At 37.2% G+C, this 10394-nt stretch overlaps 1 pseudogene; it reads right to left on the bottom strand.

Moving 5' to 3' along the window:
• The window catches only part of LOC138005539 (chaperone protein DnaK-like), a 16880-nt pseudogene extending 7279 nt beyond the window's left edge, over positions 1-9601 (bottom strand).
• Positions 9602-10394: the final 793 nt, after the last annotated feature.

Below are 10394 nucleotides of genomic sequence, written 5' to 3'. Positions count from 1 at the left end.
TTTCTCAAAGTCTAGGAAGACGGCCAGGCCTGGGATGTTTTTCGCTTTAGTAAAAGACAGAAGGTTTTCTTACGGTAAACACTAGTGACAGGAAAATGAGTGTCATTGTTGATCAAAACATCTAAGAAAGGTATGTCATGATCTATTTCCTTTTCCATAGTGAATCTGATGTTAGTGTGCCTGGAGTTAATGTAGTTGAAAAATAATAGCGCTTGATTCTCCGAATGAAATAAACAAAATGTATCATCAGCATAACGTCGGTAAAACAATATCTCAGAGTCCCGGAAATTTTCCAACCATAATTTCTCATGATGAGCGATAAATAAATTAGAAAAAACAGGAGCGAGGGGGGAGCCCATAGCTACACCATCTATGTGGTCGTCTTTTTTCTATGATATCTAACACAAGGCTGAACCCTCAAATTTTATGATATCACATTTATCAGAACAACATAGCTATATTACTCGTAATGTCTCGTCAGAACAGCTCTTATTCATTTTCATAGAACAAATATTAGGAAATTTTGCCCTTCTATGATTGGACGTTATCTGGAATAATCTTTCCATTTCTAGTCGCACGAAAACACAAAAAAATGTTCAAGAATTTTCTCTTCAAACATGATCTTTCTCAATACTAAATGCTAGAATGACATAGTTGCTCCATTCTCCCATACTCTATATATATTATATTTTATGTGTGTATTTTAACTGTTTAACTTGTCATATAAAGTTTGATAAAGAATATCTCAGAAATTTGGATTACAAAAATATTTAATTTCCAGTAACCATAAAACAGGTCAACAAAATCGAAAAAACGGAACAATATCAGAATAAATGAATTTGGATAGGAAGGGAAAAAAAACCATATCCTGTCTATGTATCCAAAGAAAAATTCTAAGATCATATGAACTTGTTGTTAATGACTAAAGGTGAAAACAAACATTACGTTCTCATAAGAGACAAGAGCAAGCATCAGCATAGCAAACATTTCTGTATGTATTGTTTGCGATGTTTTAGTTCTGAAAAAGTATTTGATTTGCACTATCAGAACAAACAAATCCATTCAAAAGGACCTGACGCAACAAAGAAGAATAGAAGAATAAAAGTCGCTCATAGTAAATTTCCTTTTTAAGTGCGATTCCCATTGGAGATTGAAAATATATCTGACAAATTCAAAGTTAGGGAGGCCAGAAGAATCCAGGACAAGATTTTTGACTTTGTCAACGCAAACTTGAAGAAACAATAAAAAGACTTTTGAAGTGCACAAACGTCTCCTACATTGGCCTCGCAAATCAGTCAAAAATCTTCCTCAGAAATCGTCACACCAGGCCTGGAAGATTACTCGACCTGTTTTCACCTCTTTAAGGACACAGAAAGACCACTTACGCCATGGAAGCGAAGTATTCCAAAGAAACTGCAATAGCTGCAAGAAATTCCTTTAAATATTTTAAAAGGTACAATAGTTACTAAGTGAAGTAAGGAGTGTGTAAGAGATTTCAAGACCTTTTGAGTCAACATTAATGAATTGTGGAGGAACGTTTAACAAGTATAAGGGTGTGGCATTCAATTACTTAAGTCATATGATTTAGTTCCGAAGTTTATCGTTACTTGTTTGGCTTAGTTGAATGTTCTTTTTATGAAGAAGTACATTTTGCAGGAAATACATTTCAAAACATGAGATTATAAAAGAAAGAAGAACGCTAAGGAAGTAGAAGCTATTATGATTTAAATATGCCTCCTAAAGCCGATATTAACACATTGCTCGCCAAGCGTGACTTTGCAATCGAATCATTGTATGAACTCTTTGAAGAATTTTAAGTTGTATACGGCATAGACATAGAACCAGAATTAGAAACCTTGGAGAAAGTGTACAAGGAAATTGAAACGAAATTTAGAACTGTAAAGAGGCAATTAGAAGTAATTTCGGACAAAATCATCGAGAACAGAATTTCTGAAGACGAAACAGTTGTGAAAGCACGTGAAAAAGTTGGTAGTGAAGTTAAAGAAATCTATCTGAAATGTACAGCCAGTTTCGCAACATATCAAAAGCAGTATTCCAAATAAGGGATGAACTTGGAAAACCAAGCATTGGCTGGAATTGGTCAAATGAACAGTACATTAAAAGAAACGGTACAAGTATTGAAATTTGAGTGCCCTCATGGGATGGCGAACATACACTACGTGGAAACACGAATTAACTCACTGGATGAAAAAATATAATCAAGACAATGACAAACAATTACAAAGGTTTTGGAAAGCCTTGCCAAAGAATTGGTGGTCAGATCAGGTTAAATCTCGAAAACAATAGAAGAAGCCTGGGAAATCCTTGATCTCGAATTCGGAAACAAAAGAAAGCTAATGGATGACCTTTTGAAGGACATTACAGACTATAAGCCTGTAAGAAGTGATTCAGAGTCACTTTCGTGCTATGTTACCAAAGTAACAGCATTTGTAAAGGACATGAATGATAGTGGGATGGATATAACATCCACAGAAAGAGATATATCTTCGTGATGGCAGGAGCTTTAGGAGCTTATGAGTAGGAACGAGCAACTATCAGACCAATCTATTTTTGGACTCCCTTTCCGGCAAAGCAACAAAGGCATTGCTGGTTTGGCGACAATATGACCTCAAGTTAGTTTCTTGTGATTGGTCATCGGGCTTCTGCCGGAGTCTCAGTTGGTGGAAATTCAATCTGAAAATACATCAGTCTATGAGAATGCTGTTGGATTCCTTGACTTACATTAGGTAATCAAATGGCAAGACCTCCGCATCCACCACACCAAAACAAGGTCGGAACGGGTGCTGATTTCCTTAGTGACCATCTGTGTACTCCAAGAGGAATCGATGCTCACTTTACCCACCAGACCAGCCTGTTGCAAAGACGCCCTTGATTCTCCTCTTGGGATAGGGTAGGCATCTTATATCCCGGGGGCAAACAGATGGTGGTCTTACAATAAATGTTTTTTTTCCGAGTTGGTGTTATCCTTCAGTGTTTAGGTGGGGCCTGAACTGTATACCTGGAAATGATAGACGGTAGCGTAAAATGGGATGCTAGGGCCTGTATTGTAAAATAATATAAGAAAAATGCGTAAAAGACAGGAACTCTAAATTCTTCAGCCTCACTGCATATAGTGAATCACCAATGTTTGTGTCATGTTCATTTATTTGTGTATCAATATCCATGAGATATCATCTAAACTGATTGAGGAAAAATTCACCATGGGCCTGTTTCTCATAAGAACCGAAAACACTTTTGAAGTTTCATCTGCTTAACCCGAAAAGCCTGGTCGATGAACGTTACAAAAAAAGAGGAAAAACCCTGCCAGAATAAGTCTGGAAAGTTTCATGGTTTTGTTTTTCTTTTTGAAGATGATTCCTAACCTTGGGAGGAAATCTTGTTTTCGTGAGCAATACATGCCCACCTTCCTCCGGACTTTACATCGGACACTAATACTAAATTTTTTTTCCCCAGAGCATGATATTAACATTTCAATGTTCCATAAAAGCTTATCAGCAAAGATCCCCTGGAAAGCGAAATCAGTAATATATGATACAAGAAAAACAAAATGTTTCAACAAGTAAGAAATCATATGTAGCCAATGCATACCTGTGTTGGACTTGTTGATTGATTGATTGATCAGTTTATTTACCCCTCTTGCAGCTACAGCTGAATTACAAGGGCACCAGCGCCTATATTGTTGATATTTATAAGTACAAAAATTATTCATCCATTCAGTCCTGGCAACTACTTTAACACTGCTATTTACAACAGAGCCAGAGCGAAGAGAATACCCATGGTGGGTTTCAGGGGGAATGGGTATTATGTTTGAAAGAAAACCTTTATCTCGGAAATTCTGCATTAACTTTTGGCATGATTTTTCCCGCCTTTGACTGAGGGGCAGCAAGCCTGAACGGCTAAAAGCGACTGTAGAGCAACGTGTCAAAAGGTTAATTAAATTAATTAATGGGGACATAAGTTTTCAGTGATTGATTAAGGAAAAATAAGTGTGACCCTGTCAATGTCTAATCTAATCCCCATGAAAACATACTGATTTTGACATTTCAAGTGAATGTACATGCAGAATGTATGTCTGATATATAACAATGAATTAATGACAGACATTTTACCTTTAACTTTAATTTGCAATTCATAAAGCCAGTAACCCCTCAATAGTACAAATTAAGTAGTAAATACAGAAATATTGGAGGTATTCAGTACCATGGACAAAGGCAAACAAGGATACATCATAAGAAGTAAGATTATTCAAAAAATGATTTTACTATTTTTTTAAGACATGGTTGAAAATAATTGTGTTTTTAGGTTAGCCAATTATGTTTCAGGCAGGGGTACATTGAAACTTTGAAGAAGAAAACAGCAGAGATTCAATCACAACACTACTGCCATTGCTTGAGGAGCATCTGCATCTAAGAATGCAAGGCTATTTCTTAATTAAAGCACCCACATTTTTTTGAAAACAATACAGTACATGTCTGCAGTCATCAGTTATTGGCAGCAGTGTGCACCCTAATTAGATTAGTGCATTTGTCTTTCATGAAGTACAGATGTGCACATGTTATATCACTATGCATTAATAAAGCACTACTTAATATGTGCATGGTATCAACTTTCTGTAGGAGAAATTAAGACCTCTTTTTATTCCCAAAGATGCAACGACAAAAACAGATCTGAGCAGGAATGCAGAACATTATTTTACACATGCCAAGAAAACTACAAAGATGTCATGAGGTAATAGTCATTCTTACAGTACCCCATTCATTACTTTCACATGCATGTGTTATATTAACTAAAGAACCACTGACACCTAGCATAAGAAATGAGATACACAATTTGCTTTCCCCATTAAATCCTCTCCCTCCATCTACTAGCAATAAGATATCATAGGTTGTGCAATTGAATTAAATACTGCACTTCAAGAAAACATCAAGCAGCCTTTACTAAAATTAGAGTCCTAGTTAAAAGGCATATACTATTGTTATTAGCACACTCGTCTTTCCCCTGGGCAATTTGGATTAAAAGGGTTAATTTTGTATAGGTTTTATCTTCAGGGCCTGTTGGTAGAACAAAAAGTTGAAGAAGGGAGATTGTCAGCTAGTAGTGTACAATGAATGCAAACATGTGTAATATTATATGGGTTTTAGGTGAGCTAAATACTCATTTTCTCAAAACTCCACTTGCGATTGGGTCTGTAAGAAGAAAATCGTTACTAATTCTCTCATGCCTGTAAGGCTGCAGCATTTGCTCTCAAATATTAGAATACATTTTATTTGGTTCCTGCTTTGCCGGGTTCCCTTTGGTGAAGACTTTGAAAACTAAAGAAATTAATGCACTGAATTTGTAAAATCAATTTAACTACTTGACATGACAACTGTTAGGTAGAAAACCCCACCCTTTACCCTTGGAAAAGGTTTGCGGTTTACTGATTAAAAATGACATCATATTGTCCTCGATCCAGCACTCTAGGGCTTTTTTTATACTGACCATCATCAGTATAAATCCACTTAAAATGAGAATTGAATTTCTGATAGTAGCAGCATTAGTTTTAAATGAAATCTTTACAGCTGAGCCGCTAAACGAAAATGATAGATTTGTACTTTATAATGATAGCTTTTGCACTTTTGCGTACAGTATAAATTACCCTTGTTGAAGGGGGGCATCTTTGGTTATTTGCAGCGCAGATTCCTTCCCCAATATTTTCGCAAGGAGTGTCACCAGATGCAACGTTCACTGCGCATAACAAATTTTTCGTTCCACCACAGGTAGCCCAAGCTTGATATATGTGTATCTGTACTGTACTTTTTTATGCAAGAGCAGAAATATAGGGGTTTGTACGGGGAAAACGGCTTTTCTCAAAATTTAAAAAGTATTTACGATTTAAAATAAAAAAAAACAGCTTACCTCGCTTCAGTCTTCTGTTTCTTTGTCTTTGGTACGGTTTCTAGGTCCATTAAGGACGGTGCCTACTATTGTTATTGCGCATACGTTCTACGCATCTCCAGATACTCCGATTTCCTATCGCCGGTGCTTACTAATACAAGGATATTTTTGTGCGGTTTTAAACTATCCAGAGAAAGTAGATCTTAGTAATTACTCTTGGTGTCCAAAAAGAAAATTGGAGGTAACCATGCATTTTTGAGAGATAATTAAGCTTCAATTAGAGAAAGAACGCCATACATTGCTTTGTATTGTAAAGCTTTTTACAAATATTATTCATGAATTATCTTTGAAAAATGCGTGGTTACCCCCAATTTTCTTTTTGGATTTCAATAACACTTGTTAAGATCTACATTTCCTGCATAATCACACACCGGGGCAAAAATATCTTTAATTAGTAGGCACCGTCCTTAAGATCGATTTAGGTGGTTTTTAGTTCCTCCTTTTTCCGCTCTCTATAGAAGAGGGACCGAAAACCACCTAAACCGCTCTTAATTGACCCAGAAACTGAAGCAAAGACAGAGAAACACAAGACTGAAGCGAGGGAAGCTATTTCTTATTTTAAAACGTAAATTTACACATGTTTTTTACTTTTGCGAAAAACCATTGTCCCATACAAGTCTTAAAATTCCTACTCGTACATAATATAGTACAGATACACATATATCGAGCTTGCGCTACCTATGATAGGACACAGAACCTTAATGGTTTACTGATACTCTCGATTTGTTTGTGTCGTTTCCTTTGTGTGGTTAAGGAAGGGATTTGCATCATGGAAAATTAGCTCGATTAGTCCGTTCGATTCCAAAATAGAATCCTTTTAGATCAAAAGAAAGACACTAACATAAGTTACCGTTCCTTTCTTTGTTGTAATAGGGCATCAATAGCCCATAAAGATCATACGAAATAGCTCAGAAAGCGCTGGAACCCGTTCCCTGAAAAAAAAAAACTGCTGATAAATATCGAACATACAACCAGCAGTACTTGCCTGGTAAGGGCCGTTCAGGATTTAGTGGATCGGGGAAAGGTTTATTACTTTTATTTTGGGTACCCTGCACGCTAGTCTTGACTAAAAGGTCGAGGGCTCACAGGCCGGGTTAGTTTTGGTTGACTGTAAACCAATGAATTCTCGACGACCACAGCATCTTCTCTGTTGTGGTTGCTCTGATTAAACAGCAACCAATGATCTTTACTATTCACATAAATGGAGAAAAGACTGATTGAGAATATCCCGAACTTCCTTCTTGGCCCTAATCTGCCACTCTTTTTTTCGCCGTTGTCGTCTGTTTTTTATATATCTGAAATGCATACAGAGACACTACAAATGCTGGGAAATGTGAGTAAAGTGCAGAAAGGTGGAAATTCAGCATGGTGAAGTTATTTTGCCTTTTCCTTTAATTTCACAGAAAGTGTCTCGATAAAAGAGGCCATTAAAATCAAGCAAGAAATTGTGCTGAAGTCTTAATTCGTAAATGTCATCAGACAACTCCGCGACTGGTGATAGTGGTGATAGCGAAGAGCTTGAAAACGAAGAAGAAAGGAAGAGGAAAAGGAAGTTCATGACAAAGGCTGCCTTGGTGGTCAACCCAGCTCGACATGCTGATGAGATCTTTGGACAGAAAATCGTTGCGTAGAAGATCCGCTTAGGTGGCCTCATAGGACAAGATAACAACAACCAGAAAACTTGTCAGAGCGGTGTATTGCCCCGCAAGACGCCCCCCAGTGGGCAATCTGCATTGTTCCGCAGTGCTTAAAACTTGGTAACATTAGCGTTAAACCAGTATTAGAGATTAAGAGGGTTTGACCAAGGAAACTTGACCGTCATACCGCCCAAAATGCTGTTGATAATCTATTGGAAATCTTTAGTGGACGCACTTGCTGACTATCAACTAATAGCCATGCTAATGCATATATAGAGAATGTCTGGTTGTCTTCTATGCACAAATAACCATTCTATGGAAAAAATGTGTTCTGTGCAAAAAATGCAGTAGAATAGCAGCAGAATTTCACTGTTTTTTTTAAAGAGGACTTTCTCGGCTTTTGAAGTGGATTTAAGTGACTTCAAAAGTTCACCTAAGAAGCCCATCAGCATACTACCAGGAATCCTGCCTGATACCTGATACCTGATTGACGTGCTGCTAAACCATTTATTGGGTGACCGATTGTGTGAGTTGGAGAGTTGCATTTTATATTACTCATAAAACAATGGCCGTCTCATTTGAAGAATACCAATTTTTTTGCACCGAGAATATCTATAGTTCGTTGTTGAAGAAGTCTTAACTTCTATCGAGGAAATAGAACAATTGGAACTTACATTTATTTCCCGGCACGTAATAAAAATGGGAAAGCCAAAGTCTCTTCACTTCACACTGTCACCGTAAGACTTTAATCATGCAGAAAAAAAATGAAATCAATGATTACAATTGGTGCAAAATCTAGTTAGTATGCTGGTGGCCGTCGATTGAGTGTCTTTTCGGCTTAAAGAGTTAAAAATAATTTTGGCGGATTCTCGCATGAAATAGCGTTTACTCGAAGTTTATTTTGTTAATTTCAAGTCGGTGTGGCTAAAGCTGTTTTCCACAATGAACTACAACATAAATATAACTTATTAGCTTGCCTCAAAGTTAAAACGCTGTTTCATGGGAAGTTCCTATTGAACTTGTTGTTTCGGGTTTGACTTGTTGTTGGTGAGTAAGAAAAAAATCAAGATTATATCAGTTTTTTTTTCAAAGTTTTCGGTGGTTCCATTTACCCTGTCACTTCTGTCCACTACTCTTGATATTGTCAGCTACATGATACTTCCAAGAGAGGTGTCATGATTGTTTGTCATAAATTAACTTAACTAATTCTACGTGACCGTGATTGTACTTGTTATGCAACAAAGTTGTTGATAACGCGGCGCTTGTTTTGCATGTAGTGTAAATATTACAGGTACAAATAAATTGAAGCCTTGAAAGAAGTGAAGCACGGGAATTGAAAAAAATTAATTCCCATCCTTCGATTAATTTATACCCTTTTACATTTACATTTTGGATGTATACTACCACTTAAAAATGCGCAACAAAATCGATTCCTAGAGATATTACAGAATGTAAGGTGTGAGATTCTTGGTTTTGCCAAGAGTATGAATTCCTTTGAATAAAAAATGGAACAACACAGTTTTTCGTCATATCTGCATTTCAGTCTGTCTCTCATATGGCATAACACAGGGGTGGATGGCAAATTAATTAGTCTACGGTGGTTTCAGAAATGCCACTCTAGACATATTTCAGACGTTTGAAAAACATTTCATTTGAGACTCAAGTACATTTATGATGGACAGTTGTTTGAGTTGAACGGTGTCTTTTACGGTTGGAAAAATTCAGAAGTTTTCGTTATACCGTCCTGATTAAGGAAAAGTAGTCCAGAGATCTCAGTTTTTAATTCAGCGCTTCAAGCCAACAGCTATAAATACACCCCAAGACATCTTTGGCTACATCTTTGCTAAATCTTTGACTTGAATCTCAAACATGTTTGACTACACCTTTGTCAAATCTTTAACCTGAATCTCAGACATGTTTGACCACGCCTTTGTCAAACCTTTGAACTGAATCTCAGACATCTTTGACAACACTTTTGCCGAGTCTTTGAATTGAAGCTGAGACATCTTTGACGACACCTTTGTGAGGGTAACAAAGGGTTGTCAAATAACACCTTTGGCGCTTGTCAAAGGTTGGGTGTAAAACTGTAGTAAAAACGGCCTTTACCACCTGAGACCCCCCTGCAAAGGTAACTGCAAAGATAATATTTGACGCGCATCAAAGGCATGTAAAGCTGTAACAAACGCGGTCTTTATCGCGCCTTGGACAAGACATTTGACGCTATGTAAATCCAATTTTTCGTCCCGTGTCAGTTATTAAGACACATTTTGAGCCCACAACCTCCCGCACGAAAGTCCAATGCTCAGCTTATACTCTGCTGAGTATGTTTGAATCATAGCAGCTGGGAGTTCGATTCAAACCGCCTTAAAAATAATCTGTGGGAAATCTATCGTTCAATAATTGCATCGTTGCATTGTAGCTAGAAACTCGTTCTTACCTGACATAGCAGGGATGAGTTTGAATTAGTAGAAGCGGAGGTGCTCTGCAGATGACAATTAAAGATCCAGGTTATGAGGATGTGACTTATTGACTGTTCACAAATATAGCTTTTAATCATTGACGACAGCAAGAAAGAGAACAAAACGAAAATTTAATGTTACGAATGTTCTTCAGGATGGATTGGTTGGCCAAGGCCTCGCTGATTGCACAGGAAACGGTTGTAGAGAGCTGCCTTGCTAGTTCTTCTGCACTATCTGCCATTCTCACTTTGATTGATTGACCTAGATTCCTGCCAAAGCTACATGCCTCCGTTGAAATACCACTGGACAAAAGTGAGCCCTTGATTTACGTAGCACAACT

Source organism: Montipora foliosa, chromosome 6, assembly GCF_036669935.1.
Source record: "Montipora foliosa isolate CH-2021 chromosome 6, ASM3666993v2, whole genome shotgun sequence".
Classification (NCBI taxonomy): Eukaryota; Metazoa; Cnidaria; class Anthozoa; order Scleractinia; family Acroporidae; genus Montipora; species Montipora foliosa.
This window is presented reverse-complemented; position numbering and strand designations above follow the sequence as displayed.